At 36.7% G+C, this 12,094-nt stretch overlaps 2 long non-coding RNA genes across 6 annotated transcripts; one reads left to right on the top strand and one right to left on the bottom strand.

Moving 5' to 3' along the window:
• Positions 1–677: 677 nt before the first annotated feature.
• On the bottom strand, positions 678–2,794 carry LOC139354213 (uncharacterized). 3 transcript variants are annotated; one of them, XR_011605335.1, is made up of 4 exons: positions 2,729–2,794; positions 1,076–1,289; positions 929–1,018; positions 678–866 (listed from the first exon to the last, which is right to left on the bottom strand). It is a non-coding gene; the product is annotated as an uncharacterized lncRNA (long non-coding RNA). The 3 variants fall into 3 exon arrangements; XR_011605333.1 differs by having other exon boundaries at positions 929–1,025; XR_011605334.1 differs by having other exon boundaries at positions 929–1,025; positions 1,076–1,255; positions 2,729–2,777.
• Positions 2,485–4,365, top strand: LOC139354212 (uncharacterized). 3 transcript variants are annotated; one of them, XR_011605331.1, is made up of 4 exons: positions 2,488–2,611; positions 3,082–3,171; positions 3,771–3,884; positions 3,993–4,365. It is a non-coding gene; the product is annotated as an uncharacterized lncRNA (long non-coding RNA). The 3 variants fall into 3 exon arrangements; XR_011605332.1 differs by having other exon boundaries at positions 3,085–3,171; XR_011605330.1 differs by lacking the exon at positions 3,082–3,171 and having other exon boundaries at positions 2,485–2,611.
• The last annotated feature ends 7,729 nt before the right edge of the window (positions 4,366–12,094 follow it).

Here is a 12,094-nt window from a genome sequence, read left to right on the forward strand (position 1 = left end):
ACATAATTTAAATAATTAGTAATTTTCAAAAGAACAATATATATAAATAAAATAAAAAATAGTATATATTATAATATAAAAATAAATAATAAAATAATATTTAAAGAAAAGGGTTTTAGTTAAGGCTGCCCAACCACCGGCAGCCTCTTTCTATTTCCATGACAATTCTCATAAGATTTGGCTTTGTAATTTACTATTTAAAGTACAAAAACATGCTTAGCCAAAGAAAAAATGTGCGTGCATTGTAAACGCTGGGCCGTAACCAAAAACTACAACCAACGGCACAATGTGCATACTTACACATTCAGACAAATTACAGATAAATATGAACAAGCCCTTTTGTTCCAAAAAAAAGTTTCACTTGTGAATCACCTTGTGAATCCCGTGGGACATGTCCTCTTGCACAAGTGAAGAACAAGTGACGCTCCATATAGAAAATTGTATGGGATGTCCGCATTTTCACAAGTGAAAATTCAAATGAAAATTTTTCGAAGTCCCACGGGATTTCACTTGTTCCTTATACTCATTTTTCGTATGGCCTGTCACGTGCCAGTGACAAGTCCCAAGTGAAATCACTTGTGAAAATAAAATTTTTTCCATGAGTTTTCACCTATGAAATAACTTGCAAGTGACATGTCCCAAGTGAAGTCACTTGTGAAAATCAGAAATTTTCCTATGAATTTAACATACATAAATTTGTATAAACTTTTAAATATATTTTAATTAAATAATGTTATTTAGGTTTTCTGTTAAAGGACAATTATTGTTAGTAAGCCTAATTTTATGTTACGTTAATTTGCTTTTTACATTGGTCATCGCCTTTCTTAAACCTTTGTCCGGGTCCTCCGAATCCTTGGCCAACGCTCCTGATAAAATTTATGGTCATATGCTTAAAAAATGCGTTTTATTTGTTTATTTGCATATTTACCTTTTAGAGCTGTGTTTCACCCTGTGCAGGATTTTTATTGGCGCAAAACATTTCATCATCCACTTTCGGCTAACGGAACCCATTGAATACCTTAATACTTTAAACTAAGATCAATACACAACATCTTCAACTTAATGTAACACTTACCTGACTTTGTTATTTTCACTTTAAAAAACGAAAGAAGTAAATCTGCTGCGCACAACTTAAATGGCTTGCTTCCCTTTCAATAACTCAAACAGAATGAACCAAGTATTCCTCTCACCCCTTTACATGATTTCTTTTAATTTCTCTTCGCTGTTGGCGCGTGCCACTGCACCTATACCCTTTCTAAAGCGAAAAATATCCGACTACATAATTTTTGCTTTTTTGAGTAAAAAATACAAAATGAATTCTTTAAAAATGGTACTATTAAAATGTTTTAAATAAATTTTAACTAACTTAATTTCTATAACTTAGTTAAAAAATTATATTGTAATATTAATGTATAATACGTAAGCATAACATTAAACGTAAATTCAATTTACTTAATTTTACTATAATCAAATAATTTACTTTTATAAACAAATATTAGTTGTTTTTTTCGATATACAATAATGCTCCTAAAATATTAGGGCATTCACATGTCGCTGCGCCACGAAAATTTTTCCGGCGAAACATTAGTCGCTAGCCGGACATAACGGAGAGACTCAAAAGAAATAACGGACCTGCCGAAATTTGTCTCTGAGAGCGCCGAGTGCAGGCAGATTATAAGACAAAGAAAAAGAGGGAAGCTCCGAATATCTGGCTCTCTTTGTTGCACGATCGTTTTCGTAGGCAGTCTTCTACACTGCGCCGACTTCTCTGCTGACGTCAACAGCGGCACAGCGTTTTAGGCACAAAAAAAAAAAAAGAAGCTTTTTGCCTTGAGTTATGTCACCGCGTCCCTACTGCAGAACTGAAGGGAGCAAAACGGCAAACGCAAGCGCGTCTTCTCCTTCCATTCGCATTTGTACATTGGTGGCCAAGAAAATATGTATTTGCAGAAGACAAAAATATTTCTTGTGTACCGATGTTTTAACAAAAAGATATGTTCTTATAATATTTAAATATAATAAAATAAAATAAATATTACTAAATTGACATATACAAGTTTGTTGGGGCGGGGTGGCTTGATCGATGAAATAGTTGAAGCCCCAAGATCGAATGGTACCCAAAACACACTGGAGTACTTTGGGGTTTTTGCGCGACGTGCGTAGATGTTTATTGGATCACTTTGAAACAAGAACTACTTAAGCCTAACTTAACTTAAGCGCTCAAGAGCAGAGCGGAGACTTAGGGGAGAGATGGAGAGGGAGAGCGGACGGCAGTGCCGCTCGACACTGCCTCCTGAAATTGAACGCCCTTTTGGTGTGAACAAAGTTATTAAACCTAACGACTTATTTGTACATATTTTCTTATTTTCTTCCCCATGACTTTGACCTCTATTGTAAAGTAACGGCACGCGACAGATTTTGTGCGGCCTTTTTGCACACATGCATATGTATGTATGTATATACGAAATATTATGGCACTCCGCTTTGTAGCGAATCCCGCGATCACTTCGAAGCAAGCGGTTCTCCTGATCGGATGTAAAAGTGATTAATAGAGCTCGGTAGACAAGAGTTCATTTAAGTGTAATAAAAAAGTGAAAAGTACAGAAAAAAGGTGAGTCAAATAAAAATACAATAATTACTTAATATTAAGGCATGTGCAAATTAAATTTGTCGTTAATAGATGAATTAAAAAAATTTATGATTTATTTTTAAAACTTGGGTGATAAACCTTTATTCTTAAATTCAATTTATACAAGACACTTTTTGAAAATTGTGAACCGATCGCGGTCTCGGATAAAATAGGACTGAATCTTAATTCTAAAAAGTTCTCCAATGAACCTCGGCCAGAAGCTTTCCTTTTCTTAAGCTTCCAGAACTTTAATTTTTGTTTAAAATAAAAGCTTATGCTGAAACTGTCGCATCTCGTTGTGAAATGAAATTATGCTGACCGATGCAATTTGATTGAAATTCGGAACGCAATATGTTCTGAACTTAGAACGCAATACTGTGGGCTTTGAACGGAAAAGTTTGGGCTCCGAACGGAAGCTTGTGTTTACTTTACGATTGGTTTATTTATCTTAGCAGGACGGTCAAGCGCGGCCCTCGAAGTGAATGGCAAAGGCAAAGGCAGAATCTTAAACAAAGGCAAAGGCAATGTCGCTGAAGGCAAGGGTAACATAGCTGAGATTGAATTCAAAAATTTGTTTATAAATTCCATAAGTGGAACCGTTTCACGGGTTGGATAACTTGCATGTCCACGTTTTTTTTGTCGCATTTTTCCTTTTTGAGTTTCTTCTTTGTTGTGCGCGTTATTATTTCGTGAAAATTTAGATAATACATTTAACAAAATAAACAAAGCTCAAAAGAAAATTTCATTTAAAAACAATAAAATATATACGATTGGATAATAAACATGAAGTGGATAAAAAATACGCGAAAGAAATGAAGAATATGAAAGGAAATTAAGTGAAAACGCGCGCAAACTAGATAAAAAGAGTACGAGCACGAGAAGGAAAACACTAAGAAGGCGCAAAAAAGACGTTTTGCTGCCGTTGCATTCGGTTCTGTGGCGTCGCAGTCGTTTCATCTATTTCCTTATAATATTTTTTGGTTCTTTCAAGTGATTTTTCTTTAAATCTAACTAATTTTGAAATTTAAAAAAAAATAAAAACGAAATAAATTAAAACAATATTTTTGTCTTATTTAAATCCCTTTATATAAAAACACCTACTCTAAACTTATTATAAAACTAATTAACTTTTTCTTTATAGATACAAACTTATTTCAACATATTGTACCCTGAGAAAGAAGCAATTTTATATATGGGACCCGTTTAAGGAAAAGGTTTAAACTATTAAAGACAGTTCAGAAAACTGTACCACTTGGTAATGTATAATTTTTTTAAATTTATAAATTTTATATTTTAATGATAAGCTTGACTTTTTCTAAATTAGGACTTTACCATAAATCTAATAACATATTCTGATTCACAGATTACAAGGACTACATTTACACCGTATTGCTCACATCTGTCATCTTAAATAATTCGTGGACCGTCATTAAAGGAACCAACAAGCGAAAGAAATTATCACTACTATGACTCGCAGGAAAGTTTTGTACGCACATGCAGGCGCACGAATGTGGCAAAACAAAAAATTGTGTGATTATAAAAAATATGTATAATAATTTATAATATGTATATGTACGAGTATATATGTATCATATAAATTCTAGGAGTTACGTTAAGTACAAATGTATTAAAAACAATAGTAATGATAACGTGTTAGCATGGTAAAAAATAGAGTTTAAGCAGAACAATTGTTTGATAATATGTTTACGTTTATTTTCAATAAAAATACATACTTATTTGGGTCTTTATTAAATATAAATCACGCTTGTTTTAAACTACTGATTGGTTTAAATTGAATATGCACCATATTAGTATGGCTTAAATACTATATTTAAATCAAACATAAAGTACAGTTCTTTTAACGGGGATTATATTTAATTTAAATACAATTTGTATTTATATTAAAGTTCATCCCAGTCTGATTTAAATATGAGAACTATTTAATCCAAATAAAAATATGCTGATTTTTAAGGCGGGCTATAATTATTTTAAGTATAAAAACCATTTAAATGAAATGTTCTATTTACTGGAACTAAATATGAAAATATTTAAAATAAATATAAAAATATAATACTTTTTACTATGGAACATATTTAATTTAATTATTTTGTAGTATTTTAACATATTTGAACGAAATTAAAAAATCGTTGGACTTACTACGAAATTAATCAAAAAATAATTAACTATTTAACGTTTTCGTTTTTACGATTTTCATGTTAGGATCTAAACCGCTGGGAAAAATAGTTAAAACGTTGGCGAAATAGTGACATTTACGATGTTTTTTTTACCAGTGTATCGACCCAAAAAATATCAGAGGCACAACACCCTTATACCAAACGTTAGTCAACCGAATGGGCGCTACACTAGGTTGCAAGCTGTATCGAATCACTCAGCATCAAGGAATACACATTGATCGCCTTCCTCGACATAGCCTTCAACAACGTGCTTCCCATAGCAATAACAGAATCCCTCTCGGAGCTAGGGGTTGAGCCGCCAATGGTGGGGTTGATCCATAAATTGCTGATAAGCAGAATAGTCACAACCAACAACTAAAAATACTCAGTTTCACCTCAAACTTCTTGGAGATAATACGTGTTACCTCTGAGCACCCGTAGTGCTAATCGCCAACAGCAGCGCCCGCTAGCTTACTAGCAAAAAAACAAACAAGTGCACAAAACAAAATTCGCAACAATCAAAAACAACAAACACATCAAACACAAATCCACGTGCCGGGCGCCAGCCCAATAAAAACAACAACAATGGATAAACCGCCTGATATAGGTAGAACATCAATATACAACAAACACCTAGGCGAACCAAAATACATTGTAATTAACAGAACCGACAATAAGTCTTTTGAAAATGTATCACCCCTTCTAATTAAAAAAACCATCGATTTCGCTTGCGGGGGAGAAGTGGAGTCATGCAAAAACACTCGATCGGTCTACTTATTGGTTAAAACTAAGAACAATTTAAGGCAAATAAGTTACTTAGAATTACAAACATGGCAGACACTGAAGTAAAAGCCACCGAACACAAAACTTTGAACTTTTCTAAGGGGGTCATACTGCAACGAATTACGCAACATAGACGAAACCGAAATACTAAACGAACTAAAACCTCAAAAAGTCACTGAAGTGCGAAAAATCCTAAAAAAACAAGATCAATCTTTAACAGAAACTGGCTTTATTATAATAACATTCAAAACCCTTACTCTCCCAGACTCCCTGAACTTTGGATACGAAAAGATTCGCGTACGCGCATACATCCCACTCCCATTAAGGTGCAGAAAATGCCTACGATTTGGACACCCGACTCCAACCTGCAAAAGCCCCGAAGAACTTTGCAAGAACTGCTCCGAGAAAGTTCACACAGAAGAAAATGAGAAATGCAACAATGAAAAATGATGCATTAACTGCAAACACATTTTCGAAACAGACGCAAAACACAGCCCACTAGACCGCAGTTGCCCAACATTTATAAAACAAAAAAAACTGATCACAATGAAAACTACACAAAAAGTGGATCACAAAACTGGACTAGAACTATACTACACTCGTCGCAACCAACATATTAGCAACAGCTTTGCACCTGTCCTATCTAAACAACAGACCAACAAAACAACAACAAACACAAAAACAACACCCACACCCCAGCACACAAAACAAAGCAATGACACGCAAGCAACACACGAACATCAAAATAGAAAACTAATATCATACCAAGACCTCTCAACAGATACCCCCACACCAACTCAATTTACAAATACCACACCACCCCCACAAGCTTCACCCGCTCACCAAACAACTGATGTTATCAGCATGGATCTCGACCCCCTACCACCTCAAAAGACAACATGGTAAGCGAAAGGGCTCAAGATCTGAAACTACGCATTTTCTCCAAGGACAAAAACAAGACACTAACAACCAACTTAAAACCCACCAAAACCCCACAAATCACTGCAAGCTCGAGAAATAACCCTTAGCGATGATTTTGACGCGGTATGCATAGAACTGAACTCAAAACTTAAATTCAGAATTATCTCAGCCTACATCGCACCTAACAAATCTTTCTCACTGCAAAACCTTCAGGCCGTACTAGACACCTCACACATACCCACCTTTATCACTGGCGACTTTAACGGTTGGCACAAAAACTGGGGCTCAAATCAAAACAACTCAAGGCGAAAAATATTAGAGAAATTTATAACCCAATCAAACTATATCTTATTAAACGACATGTCTCCTACTCACTTTAGCACACACAACACACTCACAATGCTACAAATCGACAGCACATGGCAAACAGAAGATAATCTGTTTGGCAGCGACCACTTCCCCATAATAATTACCCTCTTCTCCTCCAACACATCGAACCGCCAAGTCACTCCACGTAAGCCTACATTTTTAACCGACAAAGCAAACTGGCTAGAATTTTGCAAGCTAACTGAAGAATACTCCGCACAAAGACAACCAAGCATAAACATAAACAAGGAAGCTGCAACAATTCACAAAATCATCCCTTCCAGCGCCCACAAGGCAATACCCCAAACACACCCGATAAGAAAGACCCAAAATGTACCATGGTGGAACAATAACCTTAGCCAATTGAGAGTAGACAAAATGAAGAAATGGAACGATCTAAAAAGAAACATAACTACAGAAAACATCCTGAAGTACAAAAAAGCAAATACACTGTTTAGACTAACACTAAAACAAGATAAAAAACAAAGTATAAACAACTTCACTTCACAAATCTCACCCGAGACACCCCCAAAAACAATCTGGAGCAACATCCGACGATTTTGCGGACTCAACCCTCAAAAAAACATACACTGCAACCACAAATCAAAACACCACCCACAAACTAGAAATCGCAGACTTATTTTGCAAACATTTTTCAGAAATTTCATCCGATACAAATTTTACCACTACATTCATACACCAAAAGCAAACCTCACTTAATAACACACATACCCTGTCATACGATCCCAGCAAAAGAGCAATAGAAATAAAAAAAACCCATAACACCAATAGAATTCTCAGCAGCACTAAACACACTAAAAGGGAACACACCCGGACTGGACAGAATTAACTATACAATGATAAAAAACATAGATAAAACAACAAAAATAGAATAATAAACCTGCAAAACTCAATACTAAATAACTACATCCCACAAGCCTACAAAAATAGTCTGATAATACCAATAATAAAACCTAAATTCATACCGGCCAATCTCACTAAACTCATGCCTATCAAAAATTCTGGATAAAATTATAGCAAAACGACTGTGGTGGTTTGTACTAAACGACAAACTTATCCAAAACAGCCAAACTGGTTTCAGAGAAGGTAAATCAGTTATGGACAGTCTACTGATAGTTGACCATCTATTAGCAAGAGCTATCTCGCAAAAGCTTTCGACAGAATTGGAACCCACTCCATACTCATACTCGCCATTTGGAAAACAGGACCAAAAATAACAAACTAAATAAAAAATTTTATGACAAACAGAAAAATACTGGTTCGTATCAACTCCGACCTCTCCCCCTTTCAGCCCATCCAAAACGGCATACCTCAAGGCTCTCCACTTTCCGTGATCCTCTTTGTGACAGCATACAACCAACTAGCAGAAAAACTCACTCTTCATCCCAACATTAGCCTAAGCGCATATGCGTACGACTTTAACTTGATACTAAAACTAAAAAACAGGAAAAATATCAATGTAAACCTTAACCCCATCATAACCACCATTATAGACTGGGCTGAATACTCTGGCGCCAAGCTCTCGACCACAAAATGTAAACACTTGCACGTTTGCAGAAAGCACAACTGCAACTGCACTTTATCCACGGGTAGCATACAAATACAAAACGAAACATCACTAAAAATACTTGGCGTACATTTCAATAACAAATACAGGTGGAATACGCACACAGAACTACACTCACACAGCCTCAAGCAATCAATTAACATAACAAAATGCCTCTCAAGCACAAAATGCAATACGTCTACACTTCTAAACCTCACAAAAGCAACCATCATCGCAAAAGCAGACTACGGCCTTCCAATCTACGGATATTGCCCACAAACAACATTACGAAAAATAAAATCACCAATAAACACTGCCTTCAGAACTGCTCTTGGCGCATTCAGGACGACACCTATCGACAACATACTTTACGAAGCACGCGCAGACCCACTGGAAGATAGACGTGACCTCCTAACAACAAAAATTATAAAATCTTTGATTAACGCCAAAAACTCCCCAATAATAAAAATTCTTAAATCATACCGACCACCAAAACGACCACTATACAAATCAACAATATACCGCATAATAGAAAACTCCAAAACCCACGACCTCCCCCTCAAACAAGCTACTCAACGTGCACAGACCACACCACCCTGGAACACTGATATGTTAAAAATCGACACAAGGCCAAGTACATACAACAAACAAAACACACAAATTTTTCGAAAACTATTCACAGAAATTAAGAAAAAAGACAATCAGAAATTCACCTACATTTACACAGATGGATCGCACTCAAACACAATTACTAGCCTCGCAATCACAAACGAAACACACTGCATAAAAATAGGCCTTCTACCACACTACTCGTCAGTGATTTCCGCTGAGCTACTAGCAATAGTAGAGGGAGTCGAGATATTAAAGAACAAAAGAGGCAAGTTTTGCATATGCTCTGACTCTCTCTTTGCCATCGACGCAATAAAAAACACAAACAATATTGAACATTACACTTCACACGCTCGCAACCTGCTACAAAAATTCCCTAACAAATTCAAACTACTTTGAATACCCGGCCACGTAGGAATACCAGGAAATGAACTGGCGGACAACCTAGCCAAAGACGCAATTAAACAGCCACTTATAACTATTGAAATTCTTAACACAAAAGACATACTAAAATATATAAAAAACACACACCAAGCCAAAACACTATCATACATAACGAAGACATCAGCCTGGTACCAGTCAATTAACCAACTCCAACTCAATAGCTACCACATCACAAAGAACAACCACTTATCCATCTCACGTTTAGACCAGATAAAAATAACAAGACTCAGACTTGGACACACCAAAATAACCCACACACACTACATCGATCCAAACCATACCAATACCTGCCCATTCTGCAACGACATTGTATCAATAAGACACTTACTCTCCACTTGCAACGCGCTAAACATCCAAAGACAATAAATATTTAATAACACCAACCCACTAGACGCACTGTACAGTCCCACACCACCAAACATATCAAAAATTATACAATTTCTAAAGAACACAAATTTATATCACCGCATATAGGATGACTCTACCTAAGCTTAACAATAGAAATAAATACCTATAAAAAACCCTAAAAAATAATATTATGTACAATTTGAGCTGAAGACCCACGTCGCCATTGCTCAATATCATTGCTAGCTCATAATTTTAATTATTTGTTAGCTCTTTATAAATAAATAAATAAACTAAAAATACTATCCGAATGAACGACAAAAAACGGACTTGGGGTGTCCCCCAAAAACGGTACTTGTTCTATTTACAAATAGAATCAAAATCCCACAACTTATCCCACTCATTTTAAAACTGTTATCTCTCTTTTAGCGATCACGTCACATACTTGGGGTTAGTATTAGATGAGCGTTTCAAATGAGGCTTAAACAACCAAGAGAGAACCAAGAAAGCGACCATTGCACTTTACTCCTGTAAAAAAGCAATTGGGCTAAGATGGGGCATGTCCCCTAGAATAGTCAACTGGAATGGCACTGATGTGGACCGCTTTACACAAACAATGTATCTTGACTCCCCTAAACAAAGTACAGCGAATGGCGACTATGTGTATTAGTGGAGCCTTTCGAACTAGCCCGATTGAAGCGCTGAATGCGATCTTGAACCTCCTTAGCCTGGACTTAGTGAAATCGGCAGCCATTCGATTGAGGGGTACCGGGAAACGGAAAGCCCAATTATATGGTCTCGCTAAAATTCTTCAGCGATTGATTCCGAAGAAAACGGATCTATGCAAATCTCTTGAATACAGTCACGCACCCTTCGAGGCCCTTATTCCAGATAGGGAGGAATGGGAACAGAACCGAACGGGCACGTCGGACGCAATCGGTTTCTATACAGATGGCTCCAAATTAGAAGGACACGTTGTCGGAGGTGTATACTCCGAACAACTAGATATCAGGAAGTCATTCAGACTCCCGGGCCACTGTAGCGTGTTCCAAGCGGAGGTCCACGATATAAGGGAAACACTTAACCGTTTAGGGACCATAAGCCTCCAAGGAGGACACCTAAATGTATATAGTGACAGCCAAGAAGCTATTAAATCAGTCTAATCGACAAACACAAACTTCCGAACAATATCAGACTGTCGCAGATCTCTCCAAGAGATGGCTAGTCAATTTATTATCAGCCTACTATAGGTTCCGGGTCACCGGGCCATCGTAGGCAACTGCATAGCGAACGACTTAGCCACGCAGGGCAGCATCATGCTTCTCCTTTCAGAAAAGGAGAATGTCGGCATGCCCATGACAACTTGCAAGCTAAATATCAAAAACAAATTTAACAAATTAGCCAACACTCATTGGCAAAACGCACCACAGTGTCGTATCTCTCACCAGACATGGCCTGTGATAGTCAAATTTGGCAGCACAAAGTGTGGTATGCTAGTTCGAGCTCTTACAGGTAACTGGCTAGTTGGCACACATGCCGGCAGGCTAAAAGCCCCAAAAAATTACTTCTGTAGAAGCTGCAGGGATGAAGAAGAAGAGGAAACGGTAGAACACCTTATCTGCTTTTACGCAGACCTATGCAGACTTAGACTGAAACACTTAGGAAACACCTTCATTAAAGATCTTACCGAAATATTCGACATTACCCTTAAAAATATAAACGCTTTTATGAAATCTGACGGGTGGAAGACATGCTGATCAACCTAATACTAGGTTGGAACATATTAGATAGGGGACTCAAAAAAAGAAAAACAAGATCATGCGGTATCACAATGGACCCACAGAGGTCTAAGTGTGTCAGACTATAGTCTGGCAGCCGTTCTCACCTAACCTAACCTAACTGAAAGGGTATACAAACTTCGGCTTGCCGAAGCTAACTTCCTTTCCTGTTTTGTTTCTTTTTAAATGTTGTGTTGTAGCTAATAGCATTGTTTTTGGGATGTAAGGCTAGCTATCGAAGTTAAGGAAAAACTTATTATAGGACCCTAGAATCAATCGATACCTACATAAGATTAAAAAAGGAAATGTGGTTTTAAAATCTGTCAGCATAGACTATAACTTTTGAACAGTTCGTGAACAAATAGTAAAAAACTACTTAACAACTTGTGAACAACTAGAAGGGCGTGGCAAACAGATGAAACAAACTTGCGCTGCGCAGAAATCTCTAGAATCTACATGCTTAATCCCAGTATTGCAG

This window comes from Drosophila suzukii (assembly GCF_043229965.1).
Source record: "Drosophila suzukii chromosome 2 unlocalized genomic scaffold, CBGP_Dsuzu_IsoJpt1.0 scf_2c, whole genome shotgun sequence".
NCBI lineage: Eukaryota > Metazoa > Arthropoda > Insecta > Diptera > Drosophilidae > Drosophila > Drosophila suzukii.